The sequence below is a fragment of the Neopsephotus bourkii genome, unplaced genomic scaffold, assembly GCF_033783945.1.
Source record: "Neopsephotus bourkii isolate Nb327-2 ecotype Australia unplaced genomic scaffold, CSIRO-AGI_Nbou_v1 NB_1060, whole genome shotgun sequence".
NCBI lineage: Eukaryota > Metazoa > Chordata > Aves > Psittaciformes > Psittacidae > Neopsephotus > Neopsephotus bourkii.
The window spans coordinates 3,864,931-3,885,854 of NW_026901548.1; the positions used below are offsets into that span (position 1 = coordinate 3,864,931).

The window sequence follows — 20,924 nt, forward strand, 5'->3', positions numbered from 1 at the left end:
CAGAGGGGCTGTTTCAGCCTGTCAGGCTCCATATCCCTAACTCCAATATTCAAAAGGCTTTCTCTTATGAGCAGAGCTCTAGAGCTAAGCTTTCAAAGCCCTGCGAACAGCGTTTTGATGAAGTGTTAACTGCAGAATAAATCAGCTTAAATCCAGGGAATTGTGCCAACAGACTAAAACCTCAATACCGAAGAGAAAGGAGGAGGTCCTGCTCCCACTTTATAAACATCTCACTTTGTTTTGAGCCTGCTACCCACTACATTCATTTCATAGTCTTAGTCCTTTTATCAGAAGACACGGTAAATAATGTTCATACACGTGCCACACTTTATCTGCTTCCATCATATCCTCTTCAAAAACCTCTTTTTGAAACTGAAGAGTTTTGATCTGTTGCTCATTCTTTACAAGGAACTCATTTCACACCTTTGATCATTCTTCTCAACCATTTCAGGATCTCTCCTGGTTTCACTGGGTCCTTAAAAGTGATGAGACCAGCACTGACGCAGCATTCGCAACACTACGGCTTTGCACAGCAGTATCTTTCCTTGTTTGATCACTATTATTTTTCCACAAGCATCTAACCTTCAATTTCTTTTCCAAACACTGAGTATTTTGATAGAACTGCCTATTATAACCCCGAGTTCCATCTATGACTGGAAAGCCAATTCAGAGCTTGCAACAGTGGTGGCTCTTCTCCACATGCACTACTTCACCACACTGAATTTAAAATGCTGTTTCATCACTCAGTGCTGAAGGATTTGTCCATGTTTCCTCAAAGTTAAGTCCTCTATTTACTATCATAATTATGTTTTTTATCAATAAAAACCCCACTGTCATTTCTCTTCAATTTATTTTTCCACCATTGTGCATTTGGCCTCTACACCACTCCCTGGCAATGGCTAATGTGAAAACATGGTATAAAATAAATCCTCCTCCTGTCCAATTTACAGTTGAATCTTTATGGGATGTTTCAACAGTCCTCATGCTTTCAGAAATGCTGGTTATTCTTTACTCGCCTCCTGTCATGTTTTCATAAAGCTTTATTATTTCCTTTTGTCCTTCAAGTGACTCCTTTCCAAGGTGCAAAGTCTGAAACCGTTTGATGTCTCCTTACCCCATACCTTTGCTTTCTCATGTCACCCTTCTCTTTTCTAGTTCTCTTATATGCAAAGGATTTGTCAGTATAACTATGCTGATAATGATCTCCAGTATAGATTATGTCTAAGATTTTGCTGTTCTATAGGATCATTTTTCACTCCTCCTCAGGGAGATATATCAGAGCTTCTCTTTAGAAGTAGTGCTTAAAACTGCCACATACCTTCGTAAACGTGCAGGCAAGCTTCTACATGATGCCCTGCTTCCCACACTGCTCCCAGAATTGGGAATTTTGTTTAAAACCAATTTTGTATTATATCATTTTAAATCTAAGCTGCTCAGATGCTTCCCCTGGACTTCATGTTGATCTAAATTTTTAATTTTATTTTTAGATTAGGCTTTTTATGTACATTTTCAGCATTTGTGTATGAGCTACTCTAGGTTAGTGCTTGGTAGCTGCAAAGAAAGAGTGCCCATCCACTGCAGCAGTGGAGAAGTCCTCTACTCCTCTACTTGTTTAAGATCTTCAATCAAAAGGAAGATGCAGAGGGAAATCACTGCAGGCTCAGGTGTTCATTGCTTTTCAACACAGCATGTTGATCTGATTTAGTTTCGGTAGCTCATCCTAGTCTATTTTTAGGCTGTACTGCTGGTTTTCCTGGACTCTTCAGGTAATGCTTCTTCAGTAAAGTCAGTAGAGATCAGTTTCAGTCTTCTCTGACCCTCCTGCCTAGCACAGGATAATGAATTCCTCTGTATAATACCTTCATCAAGCCACACATGCTGGGACTGAGCGGTACCATTTCCCTTGGCATCTTTTGAGTCAGCACTGAGTAACTTTCCATTTAATGAAGAGACCAAAACTTTCCACTGCAGTCCAGTACTCTGGCACCTGATACATTCTTCCTGTTAAACATTCACCTTGGGTAGAGTTGAAATGTTTTGGTTTTCCTTCAAATGAAGCTGTAATCTGGGAAGAAGCAGGGAAAGAGGTAAGAACTCCAAGGCCACCCCCCTGTAATGACTCTGCAGCCAGTATAGAGTGAAACAGAGACCCTCCCTCACCACTGCTGCCCTGCAGACAGGCTGAATCATGAAAGCTGTTTTCTACTTTTTATTACCCAATCACCAGTAATAAAACTCATTTCTCTTCATCTAACCACTGCATGAGAGAGAAAGACAACACAGTATCGCTCAACCAAGCTCCTTAAAAGACTCTGATGGCCTTGTAGATGCCTCTAAAAGAGGAAGCTGCTGTCATTTGTGAGATGTGATGGTTCATCCCTTAAAATGATATGTCTACACATATGCCAGACAAAAAAAAGGATGGAACTTTCTAATGGCTGCACAGAAATCACTGCAGCCCTTGTCTGTTTGGCCAGGAAAAGAAAGTGATCTCCTCCTGATTCAACTGCACTTGGGAGCTCTGGACCAGCCCCTGGTAGTGCAACACCTCAGCTTTCCCTGGATCTTCTATTCACAGGGATGCTTGAATTGTGCTGCAGGGATGCAGAAGCCAACAGTGCGGAACACGCCCCTTGATTTATGGAAAGGCGAGTGCCAGTCTGGAAAGCTAAGGCCCAGACTATGAAAGCAATTTGGAGTCACCATTGCTAGGAAGACCTGGGGTTCTCTTAAAAAGAAATGCAAGTCTAGTGATTTATGACAGGATAAAAATACTTAAGATTTCACTAAAGGCAATGTTTCAAGATCAGGATTTAAGCTCCATGAGCCTTTCCTTACTGAAAGCTTTGACAATACCAAGACCGATTTTTAGGCCAACAAGGTGACTGATGATGGCTTCTACATAAGCGGTTAATTTTTAATGTGGAGACATGATAAAAATAGCAGCATAAATGCCAAGTTTACAATCAATCCACAGTCAGGAATGACATTTGAAGGCTGGAGATCTGAGAAAACGTGAACACATCACATCAAAGATAGCAAACTACAAAGAGACAAGATCCCTGCATCACAACATTTCTCAGTTCAAGCAATTAATGCTTAGGTAACAAATTGAGCTTTCTGGTGCATATATTTCAAGCCATTTCAATCTTTCCCCCGCAACAACTCCTAGCCACCAGTCAGAGAAAATACAGAGATTTATATTCTGGAGACTTCCCTAGCAGGCTGAATAGTATTTCTGTCTAAACAGTTCCTGTTCTATGAAACTGAATTATTGACAGTATTTCTCCTGCCTTTATGTAAAGTCTTAAATTCACATTCCTATTCTACTACAAATTTCTTCAAAGGTTACTATACCACACAATGAACTGTATTTCTTAATTTCTCCCTTCTTTTTAAGAGAGCAAAAGATTCTCTGGCTGTTTTACTACTTTCATTGTTAAGAAACTGCTGTCTTTAATAAAGAAGGATTAAGCAATTATAGTCAAGGGGGGGACAAAAGCCGTTATCTTGTGAAAAGCCAAAGGAAAACCCTCCACTGTCCTTCTCCTACTAACAACTTGAAACAATGTAATGCTTAGTGAATGCCTCCTTCATCTGTCATTTGGTTTGAAACATTCAAATAAGGAAAACAAGGTGAAGCTTTGCTTCCAGGCCAAAGAAGTTTCTGAAGGTAGATGAGAAGAGCATCTTGGGCTCCACAGCATCACAGCACACACTGCTCCTGTGGGAAGCATGGCAGCACAACACTGCTGGCACTGGAGCTGAGGATTCTGTTTGCAGCTTGGCTGCAAGCACGCAGCTCATTGTCCCTTCCAAAGGCATCTTCTGCTTCACCTCGCAGTCCTACCGGTACCCATCTTCACTATCAAGGTTTAACTGTCCTCCAGGAATTCTGCTGCCTTTGGGATATCACAGTTAAAAAAAAAAAAAGCAGGATGACAGACTTCTTAGAACTCTTTAGGGGTCACTTTGCTGCCAAGAAACTGTGATGTGTGAGGAAATACCATTTTCTAACACCTAAAAACACCACCGAAAGTGGAATGTATTCATGTGGAACAGGCAGAGGACCCCCCTCCTGAGTAACCAACTGGTGAGCTCTGCAAATTGTTTTAAAGACATTTTCACACTGGTGAGAGTGGCAGCATACATATAATTACAGTGGCCTAGAATTACCCTTGAAAACACTTCATTTAGGCAATTACTGCCAGGCATAACAATAAAAGCCATTTCTCACAGTGTAAGCTGAATCACTATCAGAAGGGCTTGATGGTCTCATTATAGTAGGGAAGCTTCTATACACAGTGCCCAGTCAGCCCTGGCACTGATGCTATTGCTTCCCAGATTTCAAAGGACTGCTGAAATACCCGGATAAGGGAGTTGTTATGAAGCCAATAATCCTCTGTAACAGCAGCTGGCAGGCTACCCCAAATTTGGGAATCATTGCCAACATTCCTATGCATTTGCAAGGAATTCACAAAGACAACATGGGCATACACATCAATGAATATGGTTGTCAATCCATATTCAACATGTGTGAATAAGAAAAACAAACAAACCAACCAGCAAAATGCATTAGGTAAGAAGGTGCCAGAAGCCTCTACCACTGTCTTGGTATAAATGTCTCAGGCTGGAGAGGGGCCAGAAAGGCTGCAGCATCCCAACCCAGTTAAGGGCATCCTTATTAGAAACAAATACAAAGGTCTTCTATTCACTACCCAAACTACGGTTAGTTCAGACAGGAAGAATTTACTGGGGGGGGGGAAGGGGAGTGGGAAAATTGTGTTTGTTATCTTTGCATCTCCATCACCTATTGCTCTGCAGCATGCCACCACTGAAGTTCAGAACCAGGCTACTCCCCAAGGAAATCACATCAGCAAAGGTATCTGACTTCCTCCCAGGTTTGGGGTGGAAACCTGGAGCTCTGGCTGAGTGCAGGGAGTGCTGCAGTAAAGTCTATTATTCCTAAGGCAAGTAACACCTCTGAGCAAGAATGACACGTCTGAGGCTGCTCCCTCCGTTAGAGCACGTCCACAGGAAAATTAGTCAGCAATTACTTGCACAAAGCAGTCTGGGATCATTTCCTCTTGCCACGAGCAACACACGCAGACAACCATATATTCAAATACAACTAATAACGCGAGCTAAAGGACAACAAAATCAACCTGGCTTTAAGCCCATTAGCTCCAACAGCAAGAATCATGCTCAGCAAATCCAACTGCAAGCATCATGCTCAGCAAAGGCACATAAATAACCCTTTTGGGTGTAGAAACTAGGAGAAATGCCAATGGTTTATATTTTCTAAGGTTTGGAATGCTGCTGAAGAGATGAGAGATTGCTTTAGTGAGCAAAAGAAATCACACAAGCACTAGGTGTTTCCTGAAGCTTGATCAGCAGCAGGACATCAACTTTGTGTTGTTTGTGGCATTTTAGTAGAAGTTTAAAAAAACCTTTGTGATCCCCTGGAATTACAAATGCGGGTCAACTTGCCTCATCTCTCACCTCATGTAGTCAGTCCCATAACCAAGTCAAGGGGAGGAACCACCCTGAGTTCCAAGACCACTTAAACCCAGTCACAAATGCACAAATTAAGCTACCAAAAGGTAAGAAACGTCTGGGTATCACCCAGCTGCTGCAGTGGTTCTGCTCAGTGTGGGCAGAAGAACTTTTGAAATCTTTAAAAGAACATTTTAAACCTTCACTCTCTCATAGCACGACCCCATGTACTGCAAAGTTCCCAGGCTGGGCTTAACGTAAAGAAAGAGAAATGACACTTGACAGTCCTACATTGCTCTGTGCTGACTCCTCAGTTGTATGATACAGCAGTAGGAACAAGCATGGTACTCAACACCAGCAAGTGACAAAGCAGCAGTTGTAAACCAGGAGATGTCATAACCCAGTGCTCGCAGCATGACACAGGGAACCACATGGGCTTACCAAGGAGACATCTTTACAGAGTATCTTCTCAACAACCCCCTTCTGTTTCTTCCAACGGCAGCTACAGCATTTACTTTCTATAGGTGTTCTACTGGCAAAATGTTCCTTTTAAAGCAGTGTCCTTGCTGCACACCAGCAGACCTGTGGTCCCACACTTGAGCTCCCAACTCAAAGGTATTCCCAGACTCCCCATGCATTCACATCTCAGAGCAACACGACTGTGCTCACCTTTGTGAGGATGGAACTGGGAGGCCACTCACTGCCAGGTGATGTGGCAAATTATGTGATTTATGTGCCAGACATGAACTGGATGGAACCTGCTGGGTGTTCCACCATTTCCTGTTAGAATTGACCAAAACTATTGAGGCACATGAGCTTTCTCTACTGATTTCTTTTTTTCTTTTTTAAAGAGTGCTTCCAATCTTTAAACATTTCCCAGCATTTTAATGTCAGGAAAGTATAATTTTGTTCTGTGGCTGAGCTAATCCATATGCAGGTTTTCACCAAACTCTGTGCCTTTCTCCCTGTCTGCCATGGATAAAGCTCAACTGCATTGCAAAATGAGAAACCATCTTCCCTAGCTTTCCCGATAACCATACAAAATACATTTGGTAACCTTTTCATCCAAGCTGAAGGAAAAAAAGGTTGTAACAAGGACCATTTCCTTGATGAAAGCCATGTCAGAATGAACTACATGAGCAAAACAGCAAATGCAGATTACTATACAACCATTAAAAATGCCTCTTTATCAGCTGATGAGTGTGTGCTTGCTGTTGTATTAATTCTCCAGCCAAGACAGAGACAAACCAGGCAGCACCCAAACTGGCAGCAGAGAAAAGCAGACAAACCACTCCCCAAGGCCCCATCTTCTACCATCTGGAAAGGAAAGCACAGAAACCTCCTTGTCTGGAGGACATGCACCAATCTAAGTCATATAACCATATATTTACACAAATCAAGCTTTTGTTTTCGTCTATGCAAAGGTAGAAACACCTACACAAACTGAAAAAGAACAGATCTTACTGGCTAAACAATACATTTTGAATCTACCACAGCCAAAAGAAGCTGCTAAAAACAGAAGCATCTAACTTCAGTTCTACACACAAAGACAATCCAAAAAAAACCCTCAGCAGAAAACTTATTATGGATGACAATACAACTGGTGAATTTGAAAATGCATTTTCAAGAACAGACCTGAAAAGCCTATTTAGTAAACAGGTATTTCATTAAAGAGTTCCACTATATTTAGGAAACCTGAATGAACACAAATAATTCTAATTTTAACAGAGCACTGCAAGGGCATCAGCAGCAAAATCTGTGAATTTCCAGTTACATTGTTCTGAAGTATTTATGATGCCATTGTTCCTATTAGAATGAAGTCCACATATAGGATAAAAAGTAATACTGGATCCCTATTAACTTACATAAATGCACTAAAGAAAACCAACAGCTTCTTATTCACTGTCTTTGTTTAAAGAATTCCAGATATTAATCCACAGTCAGATTGTTTTTCTGTCTCAGTACAGGGAAAACGTCCAAGAAGCTGTCACAAAATCAATGGAATCAGTACCCAAGTGCAATTCCTACACCAGGTCATACTGATCTATCTACAGCATCAAATCCATGCCAATTTGAAATAAAAAGTGCTGTGCGCAGACACACTGCCTTCAGTCTAGACTGCAGTTGAGTCTGTAAGGTCACAATTTCAATCAGCAGCAGCAAGCAGAAATATGCACTTACCTAACTGAACTGACTCTAATTAAATCCACACATTTGTATGTACGTACTATCAGTACAGCAACACCAAATCAGCATTACTTTATGCTTTGCCAGTTCATTTCCAGCCAGATCTGTCTCCAGGCAGGATTCACTGCACAGCAGCAGGAGCGCTAAGGGGAGCAGCAGCCAGTGCTGTGAGGATGGGCAGAAGCTCTCCGTGAACAGGGAGCCCACAGACCACGTTCACAGCAGGGACTGAACCGCAATACAGGGCAGCATTAAAGGTGCTGAACATGGGCAGCACTGCAGCTGAGGGATGAATGGAGAAACCCTCATCTGGACTAAACTACCTGCAAGCACAGCAGACAGCAGGCATAAAGAGTCAAGTTTCCCAGGGAGGGAGACTGCTGGAAGCCTTTTGCTGTGCTCTGCTATACACTGTATTCATAAACAACCTGGAACAAGAGGCAAGGAATGGAGCAAAAGTCTCCTGAGAATATGAGCTATTCGACAGTAAACAGAAGGACTGAGAGAATACCTGAGGCTGAATAATCAGGAAATAACAGATGAAATTCAGTGCAACTAAAGCAGCAGCCTGAAGAAAAATAATCCTCATTTCACATAGAGAGTGATGTGCTCCAAACTGATGATTAACATTCAGAAAGTCCTGCTGGAGTCGTGACACTGATAAAAGCATCAGCTTACAGCTATTCATATAAAAAGTACACCTAGCGTCAGGAAATGATTAGTGATTTAACCACCACATAAAGCTATAGAATGTCTGCAGCTTAAATCCTGGATGCAGCTTCTGTTCCTTCATGTCCACAGGGCATAATGGAAGGGGCAAATATTTTTAAAAAGGAAACAAGGTTTGGAAAGATAAATAATGAGGAACAGTCAATGAGACTGAGGTGGTTCTGCCTGGAAACAGAGATTACTGCAGTGACCTATGACAGAAGGCTGTATCAGTTGCACAGAGAAGGTAAATAGAGATCAGTTGTTCACCTTTTCCAAACCATACAAAAAGAGACAAAATGAAGCTAGCAGCTGTCAAGTTGAAAAAGCAAGCAAGCAGAGGTTGTTAAGCACCTAGAACATTATTTTGTGCTCTGGAAGGTCTATCCCAGGATGTGGAATGGAGAGAGGCAAGTTCACAGAAGAAAAACACATTAACAAAATAAATGCAACCAACACTTAATCTCTTGACATCCTACAGCTGATGAGAGACAAGACAGCTCCCAGAAAAGGGTTTATGTAATTTGCTCTGACCTTATGCTTGTCTCTTTTTGGTCAGTGTCAGGGAGTAACAGTGGACTTGATGGTTCCACCTGATTCTATGGCTGCTCTTACACCACAAAAATCGATTACATCTCTGGTATTCCTCAGCCCTCTTTGAACTCACTGAACTTGCTTACCTGGCAAAAGCTGATCTTCTGGAGAGATGGGGACACAGAGAGGCTGGACAAATGCCCTGCTTATTTAGCAAACTGAACTGGTTCAGGAAAACATCCAGCAAATGCTGAGGGCGGTACAAGACAGCAGGAACAGGACCAGCCCTTTTGCATGCCAACCAGACATTAGGTCAGTTTAAGATGTTACACACAGCTTCATCACCAAAATGCAGATGAAAAGCAAGCAGCTGATTGCCTATATCCTCTGTTCAAACACACAGAGAAAAGCCACAATTCCAGATATTGTGGGGGAGAAAAAAAAAAAAAAAGGCTCAGTTTCACATTTTTAATCCATATGGTAATTACAAAGAGAGTCTGGTTTATACACAACTGAACAGTAAAGGTTACCTTAAAATAAAACGTCACATTTATAACCTCTATGGTATTTACACTATGTAAAGTAAGGAACACCCCTTGGCGAACTAAAACCCATTGTAAATAAGGAAATGCATCCAAGTCTGGTAAGGCCAACAGCCAGACAAAAACAAAGCTATTCCTTCCTGTGCTTCCCACAGCATCGATTTGATTACTCCATTAAATGGTGCTACATCACCATCAGAAGCTAAGGGGTATGACCAGATAGAAAAAGGTGACTGATCAATAAGAACATATTATTAAAACTCCAGCAAATCCCATTTACAATTCAGAATTTACAAGAACAGAACTAAAACCAAATGAGATTATTAAAATCTCTCATCAGCTCTGATTCGCACAGCAGAAGGCACAGTCACCCAGTCCTACCCATATCAGGATGAAATTACAACTGCTTTGCTTAATAACTGACCTGATGTGGCCAAAACACCGAAAATTCCCAGGGAAAAGCAGTACCAAATTTTATTATTTCTCCCAAACCACATTCATATGAAAACGAGACCACTGGGATGCATCAGAACACACATCAGGAACATTGTCTTCAACATTACACACAGAGCAGTAGCAAAACATTCTTCTGCTCTCCTTTAACTACTCCATATTGAACCAGGCCGTAATAATTACAGACACAATCTTAGCCAGTACCACAGAACTGCCCAACCCAAGGATTAAGAGCCATAAGCAGCAGCAGCGTATTTATTTATATCCAAGGCCCAGCTGACAGACGATGAGCACAAGATAAACCCTGATAATGGAGGGGTATGGTGTCAGCACTGCCTACAGAAATAGAACTCACTGAACAGCTGGCTACACCTTTTTTCCAGGAAGCAGCAGTGGTAGCAATCCAGCCGAGTTGTTATTTGTGAGAGTGACAATTAAATAGTTAAAAATTAAAATCCCTACTCTGTTACACAGGAAAACCTCACAGAAGTTTTAAAGCTGATTTGCTTTCTCCTACTTATTATTTTTGTGCTTAGACTATGTTATGACCATAACTTTTTGAGTTTCTTACTGAAACACCTATATATTACTACTTTGCTATAATGTTTACCTTGATCCCTCTATCATGCAATAGAGGAATGTTGAAGAAAACTATTCTAGAAGCATCTTTCAGAAAATTTCCTAGTATATCTTTAAGGAGCCAAAAATATATGTTGTATGTAATAAAGCCTCTGAAGTCTAAGTGTTCCACTACACTTATGCTTTCCATTGAAAAGCACTAAAGATCATGTCATGTCATGTATGATGAGACAAAGACTAGTGTGAAACATGAGCTGCAAACAGAAGCGCTAGAGCATTTCTGAAGGTGATCTGAGATTACAAAAACACAAGCTAAGTACGTCTGTCCATTTCAATTAGTTTTTACCCTTGGATACAAAATGAGTAGCTAGGAATATAATTACAGCCTCCAAAAACACTGCTTCCAGCAATTGTTTTATTTTGTAACATTTCCAGCTCCTGCGCTTGAAAACATTTCAATACCAGCCAAGCACAGCCCACACCAAGTTTCTGCCCTCAAGACAAGTTTCAGTGCCTCGTGTGCCACACACAAGCTAAGTTTAAAAATCCCAAACAAGTAAGTAAAATTAGAAGAGTTGTTCCCAATCCTGGGCCCTCTCCACAAGCCCAGTCCAACAAGCCAAATGAATCCTAGTGAACGCCTTGCCTCTTCAGGAGTCTATTCCCAGTTCAGTGCGACACACATCCTGTAGGCTCTGCTCCCCTACCTCAAGTAATGTGCTAGGAAAGCTTTACACTGACATCAAACTCAACTTTTAAGGCTTTACCTTTTTTACTTTTCACCATAGACTGATACACTGGTGCCAGATGCAGTTTGACAGGCTCCACTATTTGGAAGACCACTGTCCTCTTGTTCCTGCAGAAAAGGAAAGGCAGAAGCTGAAGTAATGAACACCCAAGTCCTCTTATCTGAACATAGGAGACTCATGAGTGTGCCTGACCCAGGAAGCAGAAGTGGATTCTTCCCCACCTGTAACCCCCATCTTCTCATCACAGTGTTCAACACAAAAGCTCCCGTGTGTTTCCCAGATGTAATCTCCTGACCTTTCCTATTCTCTGGAAACACACAGGAAGCCAGCACAGTGCTGCACCACATCGCTCTGCTTCTAACACCGTGTTTGCCACACCAGACTTTATAGCAATGGGGTTTAAGATAAGAGTCATCTGACTTTATTACAATGCTTTAATTACTCCCCAAGACTTACATTAATATTAAAAAAGCGGACATTGACCTAAAGTGATGATGCAAGTCAATAAAAACCATTTTTGTAAGCTATTTCGTTCCCATTCACACATTGACAACACTGCACCGAATGACAGAAAAAAAATCCTTGTTTTCGTTGCCCAAAGGAAATAATATAACCGAGAATCCCGAGATCTGCATCCTAAACTGAAAAGCTGCAGGTGAGAGCAAGCAGAAAGCCGAAGCGCTCCCGTCTGTTATTTACGCGGAAAAAACACCATAGCCGCAATAAAGCCAGGGGCAGTTGGAGGTGTTTCTCCTTTTCCCCAGCGCAGCCCGCTATGACGAAGGATTATCTGCTAAACCCGGCTCCGTAAGAGAGCGGTTCTCTCCTCCAGCACCTCAGAACGGCAGCTCCAGAGCCCTTCCTCAGCGACGGCCTCTCGGCGGGGCCCCCGCGGGCTGCGGCAGCCTCGGCAGGACCCGCCCGGGGAACACAACCCCCCCCCGTCCCTCTCAGGTGACCGTTTACCGGCGGCCCCAGGGTCACGGAGCAGCAGTAACGGCCCCGGGGCGGAGGGCTCGGAGGAGCAGATGGTACAAGCCGCTGAGCCCAGCCCTCCCGCGGGGCCGCCCTTCCGAGCGGCTGCCAAGCGCCTCAGTGGTCGGTGACGGAGGCGCGAGTGCGGTGCGGGCCACGAACGCGGCGGGACTCACCTGTGCGGCAGGTGCGAGCGCAGCTCCGGCCCCGCGGCATGCGGGCACTCCGCGCCTGCGCGCTGCGCCGCGGGACCACGCCTGCGCGGGGCGCTGAGGGGGCAGTCGGGACTACAAACAAGATGGCGGGCGAGGCGGGCGCCATCTTGCGGGTAGCTTCTTTGCACCGCCCTCAGCTTTAAGCTCTGGGCCTCTGCTGCCCGCTCAGGCAGGAGGTGGTACCGATCGCCTGGATTTAACTCTGGTGGGCTCTTTGCTTCGGTCCCCTCACTGTGATCTCTAAGCTCTAAACGCATGCCCCAGTTTACGGGGCAGGAATGGGGGCATGGGGGGGTACTAGTGTCGGAGACGGGCTTGCTGTGGCGATGCGCGGAGCAGCTGCAAAGCCGCAAACACTTCTGTGTTGGTTTTGTTCCCTGCCCTTCCAGAGGTAAGGCTAAATTCCTGCTAGACCACGTTTGCTTGTTCGCCCACTGGAGGCTCCGGCAGTGCGGATGCTGGGTGAGGCCTCCCCAAGGTCACTGTTATTCCTCTGTCCTTGTGTTAAAAGCCTGGCTCCGGGGCCGTGCTCTATGAGGGAGGGCAGCCCAAACAGCCACCACGCTCTGTGCATCGCCTGGTGCTTCTACCCCTAAGCGAGTTGTGTGCTGTCATCTACCTCCTGCTGCCTTTTCCCTCCACCTCCACCGCCTCTCACCTTACCCTGGGTAAGGCCCTGCCCCAAACATGATTGCACCAAGGTGTTTCCCCAATATAATCCATCTGGTGGTTTCTGGCGCCACCCGATGGTCCTACGCACGGCTCGTCCAACTTGTTTCTTAAATAATCCAAGGCTGCTACTGAGCAGCAGCGGAGGAGGGGAGGCAAAGCTGAGGCAGCGTGCAGGTAATTCACAACCGAGCGTGTTCCGAGCAGGAAAGGAAGAGCAGCACTAGAATATACTGCTGCTGGGGCATCCCAGCCCCGCAGAGGGAGGCATCAAAACATCTGATTGAGCTAGAGGGTTGCTGTGCATGGGCTGATTCTGCAAGCAGTTCAAAATCTTAACATTTCTCCCTCTGACAGCTCTTGTGACCACACAGTAAGGAGCATACAGCATATACAGCTGCAGTGCAGCTGGTAAAGGGAGCCTCCTTCATTGTTTGTACCACAGGAGACTCATCTGAATCGTTGAGGGCTGTCCCAGGTGATGGATGTTTTTTTTCCAGTGAACACAGTGGAAGGGACAGCAGGAATTAGGTAAAGAGCCTGGGGCTGGCCCTTAGCAGGCACCTCTCTCTTCCATGACAGTATTCAGGAGAACAGCAGGGCACAAACAGAACTGTGTCATCTCTGCATATGCTGCCCTCACCAGGTGCATTCAGATCCATTGGGCCAGCATGACTTCTCATGCCTTTTAATGCAGAGAGCCAAGCTGTCTGGATCCAGAGGGCATCAGATCCTGATCTCCTGTAGAAACTGCCAGCAACAGTGCCTCAGCAGGATGGGCTCTCCTCCTGGCTGCACTTGCCAAGCATCTTCCCAGGCTACAGAAGTCATGATTGCTTATCTTCAGTCACAGATGGGAAATGAAGAAGCATGCTGCACTGCAAGGGCAGAGATCATGGAGAATGGCAAGCTTATAAGGTAAGTTGTGCAAGACAACATGATGTAAGAGTGTGTGTTTCTAATGTGTATTGGAGCTCAAATCCGATAACCTTGCTGCATGGTGTGCCAGCAGAAAAAGGAGCCCTTGAAGAGCTCCTCCAAAAGGCTGCTGCTTCTCTGGAAGACAGAACACTGTAATAATGCTTTGAGGGCAGGGTTGCAAAGTTGCTTTCTGCAAACCTCATTTCTTTGTATCACAGCCAATTATTCACTCATGCTTTCTGCGGCTTTCACGACAGTGGAAGAATTGAAGGGAGCTCTGTTATTTCAGTGGTATGTAGAAAAACACTTTCCACATCATCACTGCACATCCACTGTATTGAGCATTTACTGACAACCTTAAGTGGAGCAGCACTGCTTACTGTGCAAAGCAGAGGTTGGCTGCTCTGTTTTCTCAAGGCAGAAAGCTGCTTAGCTGAGTCTGGGTGGTTTATGGTCAAGGAGCACAGACATGAAAGGGCCATATACCTCTTCAGCAGCTCCACTGAATAGGGAAAACTTCTCATTTTCAGCACAAACCCTGTTTCTGCCCAAGCTGGGACTGCTGGCTCTTTGTGTGCAAATAGGGGTGGCTCCATATCTTCCAGCCTAGAAAACAGATCACATCAAATGCCCTTTTCTTTTGTGAACCCATGTCTTTTCTTCATTAAATATTTACTTGTTTAGCATTTACTTTCTCTGCATTCACTTCCTAGTAAGTATTAATGGTAACTAAAGCAATGAATGCTTAGCGTGTCTGAAAGCATAGCTATGTATCAGAGGTGTGCAGAGGAAATAATGGGAAAGGGGAAAATATAATGGATGGACAGCATTTTTTCACAGTTTTTTTTTTTTCTGAACAAGCTCTAAGTGGGACAATACCACAAGGGTTACAATAAAGGGTGGAAGAAAATCTTCACAAGACACTTGGGGTATTGTCTCAATGCAGAAGAGCAGGGTAAGGAAGTAGTCAAAATATGCAAAGAAAAGCTGTATGTGTATATGTACATAAATGGTTATTATCACAGGTATGTTATATAGGATGTCTCATGTGTTAATTATATACATTATACATATATATAGTGAACTGATGTAATACGGATATAGAATTAACTGAATGCATGGTCCTGGAGACTGAGTAGTTTGGGCTTGAGCTTTGGACTTAAGTATGCTCAGTGTGTGTAAAATAATTAGCAAATTAAAATATGATTGATAGAAGACAGCCTGTAAGCATGGTGCCATGTAGTAAGGCTCATCTTTTTATAAACATCCTCTGATGCTTATAGAACAGAGCTCTGGCTGATATATAAAACAGAGCTACTGAAGCTCAGACTGTGTTGTGCTGCTCAGCCCCAGCACAACACTGGCTTGTCTACAGAACACCTATGTGACAAATGTATTGCCTCATCAAGCAGGGCAGAAAGAGGTCCTGTTACTCCCAGGGCTGGGAGCTGACACTGAAGCAGGCAGGGGGGAGGCAGACCCTGAGAGGCTGGACACCTCTCCATGAGTCTCAAGGTCTGGATGACCCCCATCTCTCTCTGTTCACCCTTCAAATGCATGGAGGTTGACACAGAGAAAATCTGAGAGGCTTTCAAGAAGCCAGCTGAAGCCTTTGCATTGCTGTTTACTACAGAGCAGCTTCAGGCTATTCCCTGGCTGTGATTTTTCTTGATGGGGAATGAGTCAGCCAGAAAATCTGTTTCATACTGAAGCAGAAGAAACCTTAAGACAAATTGCACATAAGAAAAAATTGCTAGCTCTACATCATACCCCTCCTGTGTTGTAGATTAAACAAGAAATTAGTCATCTACCTGCTTATGTAACCAGAAAGCAAAATGCCCTTGATATGAGAAGAGTGGGACACCACAATGTGATTACACTTTTTGAAAGTGATTTGAGGAACTACAGACCACAAAGCTTAATGTCTCTGTCAGGCAAATGCATGGAAGCTACAATAAAGAATGTAATTGATGGAAATGTGGGAAAAGTACGGTGAAATAGTGATGAGTCATGATGGTTTTCTAGAGGGAAAAGTGCTTCACTGGCAAAGCAGGGAGGCTGGAGGTCCCCATCAAGAGTGTAACTAGTAGACCAGAGTTAATAGCCCAATTAGTGGACATGTGTCATTCTCTATAATGCAAAAAAGCCTTAAATTTAAAATTTAAAACAAGCTTCTTCTTTTTGTTCTTTGAATGCCAATGGCCTTTCTCTGACATTGTCCTTTCTTTGAGAGCTGTGGTTCCAAACATGGATGAGGACTTTTTACTGAGCACTGCTGTCTTCTAACAGGTGAGGCAGGCTTGTGTTTTGAAAGCATGTCATAAAACCATTGGCCAAAGGATAAGAAAACACAGGTAGCACAAGCTGATATTGCTAAATGGTGAGTACAAGTGGTTTTAAGCTCAACTGGCAGCTGTGGGCAAAGGGAAACCCCACCTGATAGCGACCCCAGTTTTCTGTCTCTAACCGTCTGGCCCAGCCCTCTCTTCTCCCGGTGCACGTGATCTTTGCCCAGTGTCCCTTGGGAATTATTGTCCCCACACACATCCTTCTGGCATTTAGACCTGGCTTTTCTGTGGGTGGCATGCCTGTGTTTTACATAGCACAAACACCAAAGGCTACCCCAGTAATAGAGGCTGGCCACTGGCTGGCTTGGAGCCATGTGTGGGAGCCTCTGGGCCAGACACAGGCTTGGCCTCTCCTTTGCATGGTTGGGTTTGGGTGGGCACCTCTTGGTCAGCCCCGAGCCCCAGGAGTGTGTGGCTTTTTTGCACCCCAGGGTGTTGGAACTGTGCAAACCATGGTCCCTGAGCTTGCCTTCGCTTCTTGTTACTTTCTATTTGCAGTTAAACTTTAATTACTAAGTTCACCTCCTATTAAACAATCTTTTCCTGGATACACTTGTATATATATATATTTATGTTCTGCAAATATAAAAAATATAAATGAATTTGTATCTGTGTAATATTTTTTTACTTATTTTTACAGTTTTGCATATGTAGAAGTAGGTTTGTATATATACATAGCTCTTTATACAGCAGGTCAGGTAACAGCCACCCTGTAGCCTGCATAGCCTTCATCCTGACTCAGGCTTGTGCTCATTGCCCTGATGCAGGTGTTGGGTACAGCTCCTGTGGAAGAAGCGTGCTCCGGCTCTGTGAGAAATCAATTATAATAACCCTTGCTGGAACACAAGATGGAAAAGAGGATAGCAGAAACAGGCGTAAGCACCTGCTGTTGCGGTCTTCAGGGTCTTGTAGGGTAAACAACTCCATTCATCATTTCCGCAGTTGAGCAGAGGCTGTTTAATGGAAACATGCTGCTTCACTTCAAGATAAGGACAAGGACAGGCCGGTGGCATCATTGCCAGATGCCAAGTGGGAGCTGCCTACAGGCTCCTCCAGTACAATTTGCTGGTGCAGCTCATCCTGTGGCAGGGGTCCAGACCAAGCTTCCCCCCCCGGGTCAGAGCTTACATGGGTCACCTTGATGCCCTGTCAGGATCAATGGGAACGGGGATCTTCCAGCATGCTCCGGAGGCAGTCGTGCTGTGGCTTGGCTTTGGAGAGGGAACCCAGTGTGTTTAGGGACAGAAGAGACAGCGATCTTAACTTTTGTTACACGTAAATACAGATAACGTGACAATGGAGAGGTGTGTGAACCCTGTGATAAGACATTGAGAACCCACGCATGGCAAACGGCACCGAGCTGGGGAGGCAGCAGCCCTGAGGCCGTTCTCAGTGGTTCTGAAAACCACAGGTAGTAAATCGCAGAGGTAGAGGGTGGCACAAGGAGGAGCCGCGGGCGGGACAGCCGCGGCCCCTTTAAGAAGGAGAGCGTGGCAGGCGCGCCCCACCCGCGCATGCGCGGAGCCTTCCTCCGCGACTTATTCGGCGCTACCGGCGGCGGGGTTGCGTGCCCGTGCTGGAGCAGTGTTGCAGTTTGCCGCACGCATGCGCAGAGCGCCGCGGGGCCCCGCCGCCCGCCGTGCGCTTTGTGGCGCTGCCGGAAGCGGCCGCGGGGAGCGGGGCCAAGCGGAGCCGGGGCAGCGCGGAGCGGCGTCCCCCCTGTGTCGCCTCGGCCGCCGCGGGCACCATGGAGCCGGCGGCCTGAGGGCGGAGCGGCCGGCCCTGCCCCGACATGCCCGCCGGGCCCTTCGGCGCAGGTACGGCTGCCCGGGCCCTCCCGCCGCGGCGCTGCCCGCGCCCGGCCCGCTCCTGCCGGCGGCGGGGCCTGTGGCGGCAGGGCGCCGCCCGGGAGTCTCCACCGCGCCGGCCTCTGCGCTGCCCGCCGCGGGGCTGGGACGGCGGGACGGAACAGAGCGGGCGGGGGCCGCACTCATCCCCGGGGGTCGCCGCAGAGCGGCTGCTGCGGGGGGTCCCGGCCGGTGTGTCGGAGCCGCCGCAGGGCGGGGGGGAGTGAGCCGGCGGATCCCTCCCGCCCACTCGCGGTCTCGGGGTCCTTCTCGGCTCTGGTCCCGGCTGCGGGGACGGGTTTCGAGCTGCGGTTCGGGTCCCCGACACAAGCGTGCGGTGTCACCGGGGGCTGGTGAGCTCCTTCCACCCGGAGGCTGGCCCTCGCCTGAGAGAGAGTGCGGGCGGGCGGGACGGAGGGAGGTAAAAGTTGTGTCGCTTGTTCCCTTGTAGACTTTCTTAAGACTCATCCGGTGATGCCTTGCGTTCCTAGCTGCAGGCCTGCCTTTGCTTTCCCTTGCTGATTCTCGTCCGTTTGATCTTCAGGGTCCGCGGGCAGTAGATCAGATTCCCTTTGGAAAACGGGGAACAGCAGCAAAAGCAGAGCAAGTTTCTGCTCCCTGGGTGTAGGGGATTGTAGCTTCAGGAGGTCCCTTCCTGGTTGTGCAGTTTGTGGCATTGCACAAGGACCTAGACTGAGGAAGAAATGCCAGTGTAAAATAAACCGTAGAATAAAAACTATTCCCACTTGCTGTTCTGCAGGCAACTCCGTTGTGTGGGTTTTGGCACAAGTGAGGGATGAGAAAACTCAGTAAATTCTCAGGTCCCCTACTTGGAAGGTAATTTTCTCAAACCTGCTTTTAGAGATGAGAGTGATGGTGAGAAGCAGAGTAGCACTGATGGCTGAGTAATGAAGCTTGGAAGCAGAGTAATAGCCAAAACATACAAAATTAGCTGATGCTTTTGCTTTCTGGTGGCTCTATTAATCTTCAGATATTGCAATGTGTGTTAGGCAGCCGCTCTCTCTGTGGCAGGTTCCCACCTTCCTGCTTTGGGAATGTTGGTGTCCAGTGGTGCCCTCAGAACCAGCATGACTCTGAAGTCAGTGAGTAGGAGTATTGAGGAAAGTGGGACCCAAGCCCTGAGGCTTATATGGCACCTTACATTTGTGATCCACCCTTCCCTGTAATCGCATATTAACTTCTCCAGTTAGGTGGTAAAATCAAACAAATACACCTTCCCTGGGCAAAGGGAGCTGTGATTCGATTCCCGGTAACAATGGGGCTGGATGGCCTGGGAAAGGATAACATGAGCTTTGTTTTTATTGTGCCTGATTTCTTCCTGCCTTGAATCTAGACTTTTTTTCATTTAACAGCAATCCTGACATGCATCTCCGTTTATTCTTTAACCAAATCCTGACTTAGAAACACTAGCAGAAAGCTGAATTTTCTGTTTGGCCTTTGCCTTTTTTACTGTTTGCCTGCTTTCTGCTCTGCTGCTGTCCTTTACACACAATGTGTGCCTAGGGCAGAGCCTACTGCTTGGATGGGCTCCAGAGGTGAGCTGCCTGGAGGGGTCTGTGCTGCTTCAGTCCTGCTGGGCTTAATATGAGAGGTGCTGAGTTAGTCTTGGCAGGACTGGAGTTGTTCTCTCCAGCATAAACTTGGAGGGCAGAGGGACAGCAGTGTCCAGGTGGGTATGTGGCACTTGTCCATGCTCAGGATGTCTGAAGAAATAGCTGATAAACTTCTTTGGTACGTGATCTGTTGAAGCTGCATTGTGGAAGGTGCTTTCTGGCAGTGGTTGTTGCCTGTAGAGAGCAGATGTCAGTACTACTGATGTAGCAGGGATTGTGTTAGAGAGAGATATATGTGAAATACTGAAGTATATTAATATCTTGGAGCTTTATGGTGTAGACCCTTTATGTTGATGCTTCTCTGCTTAGGCTGTTAAGTCTTCCACCTTCCTTGTACACCTCTCTGCTGGTGGTTTTTGCATATCCTCTCTTCATGACAACTGTCTCAGCTCTGCTTTTTGGTTCTAATAAAGCCCAAGAAGCATCCATTTTCAGGACAGCTTGTCTCTGGGTCTGAAATCCTTTTGCATTGTAGGCAAACATTTCATTTTATGTGTGAAGCTGCTGAGCATGAAGGGCTCAATGTTCACGTTTGCCCCCAACACTACCCTCACTGAGCACAGGCTTTCTGAGGAGCTGCTTTGGACACCAGCGCTGGTTCCCTGATGTCTCCCCTGCACATGCTCCAAACCCCCATCTCTGCTTTAGGCTCTGAGCTTCTGCGTATTCTGTGAGAGTAACTGCAGAATGTGGGTCTATTATGTAGATGTGGGTCTATTATGTAGTTAGGGAATTCTCACTGTCTATCTTTACTGATCCAAGAGTTTAAATATTTTGGCTGCAGTTGTTCATATGAAGTCTTTGGGGACTTGAAACAGAACTTAAATATCCTTACTTTTGAGTTTTATGTGCTCATTAGCTAGTTCTTTCATGCTCACCAACTTCTACAGTGTTTATGCACTGAGGATCTTTGGTCTTAAATGCTGAAACACCCGTTTTCAGTGGTTTATATGGTTATAAGCTACTACAATTCCTAAGCTGAAATGGAGCTGGGGGGGAATATGTTGAAACCCAAATTATTTGCCACACTAAGGAATGTTGGAATTATGCTCAGTTTCACAGTAGGT

General features: G+C 45.6%; 1 protein-coding gene across 4 annotated transcripts in view; it reads right to left on the reverse strand.

Annotated features, from left to right (window-relative positions):
* NDRG3 (NDRG family member 3) overlaps positions 1–11,400 on the reverse strand; it is a 46,289-nt gene extending 34,889 nt beyond the window's left edge. For 3 of the 4 annotated variants that reach the window (XM_061361702.1, XM_061361701.1, XM_061361699.1), the window contains exon 1: positions 11,267–11,399. The gene's annotated coding sequence lies outside the window, so the exon portion shown is untranslated. Of the gene's footprint in view, positions 1–11,266 lie in introns of all 4 variants that reach the window. The other variant, XM_061361700.1, reaches the window with a different exon arrangement.
* Positions 11,401–20,924: the final 9,524 nt, after the last annotated feature.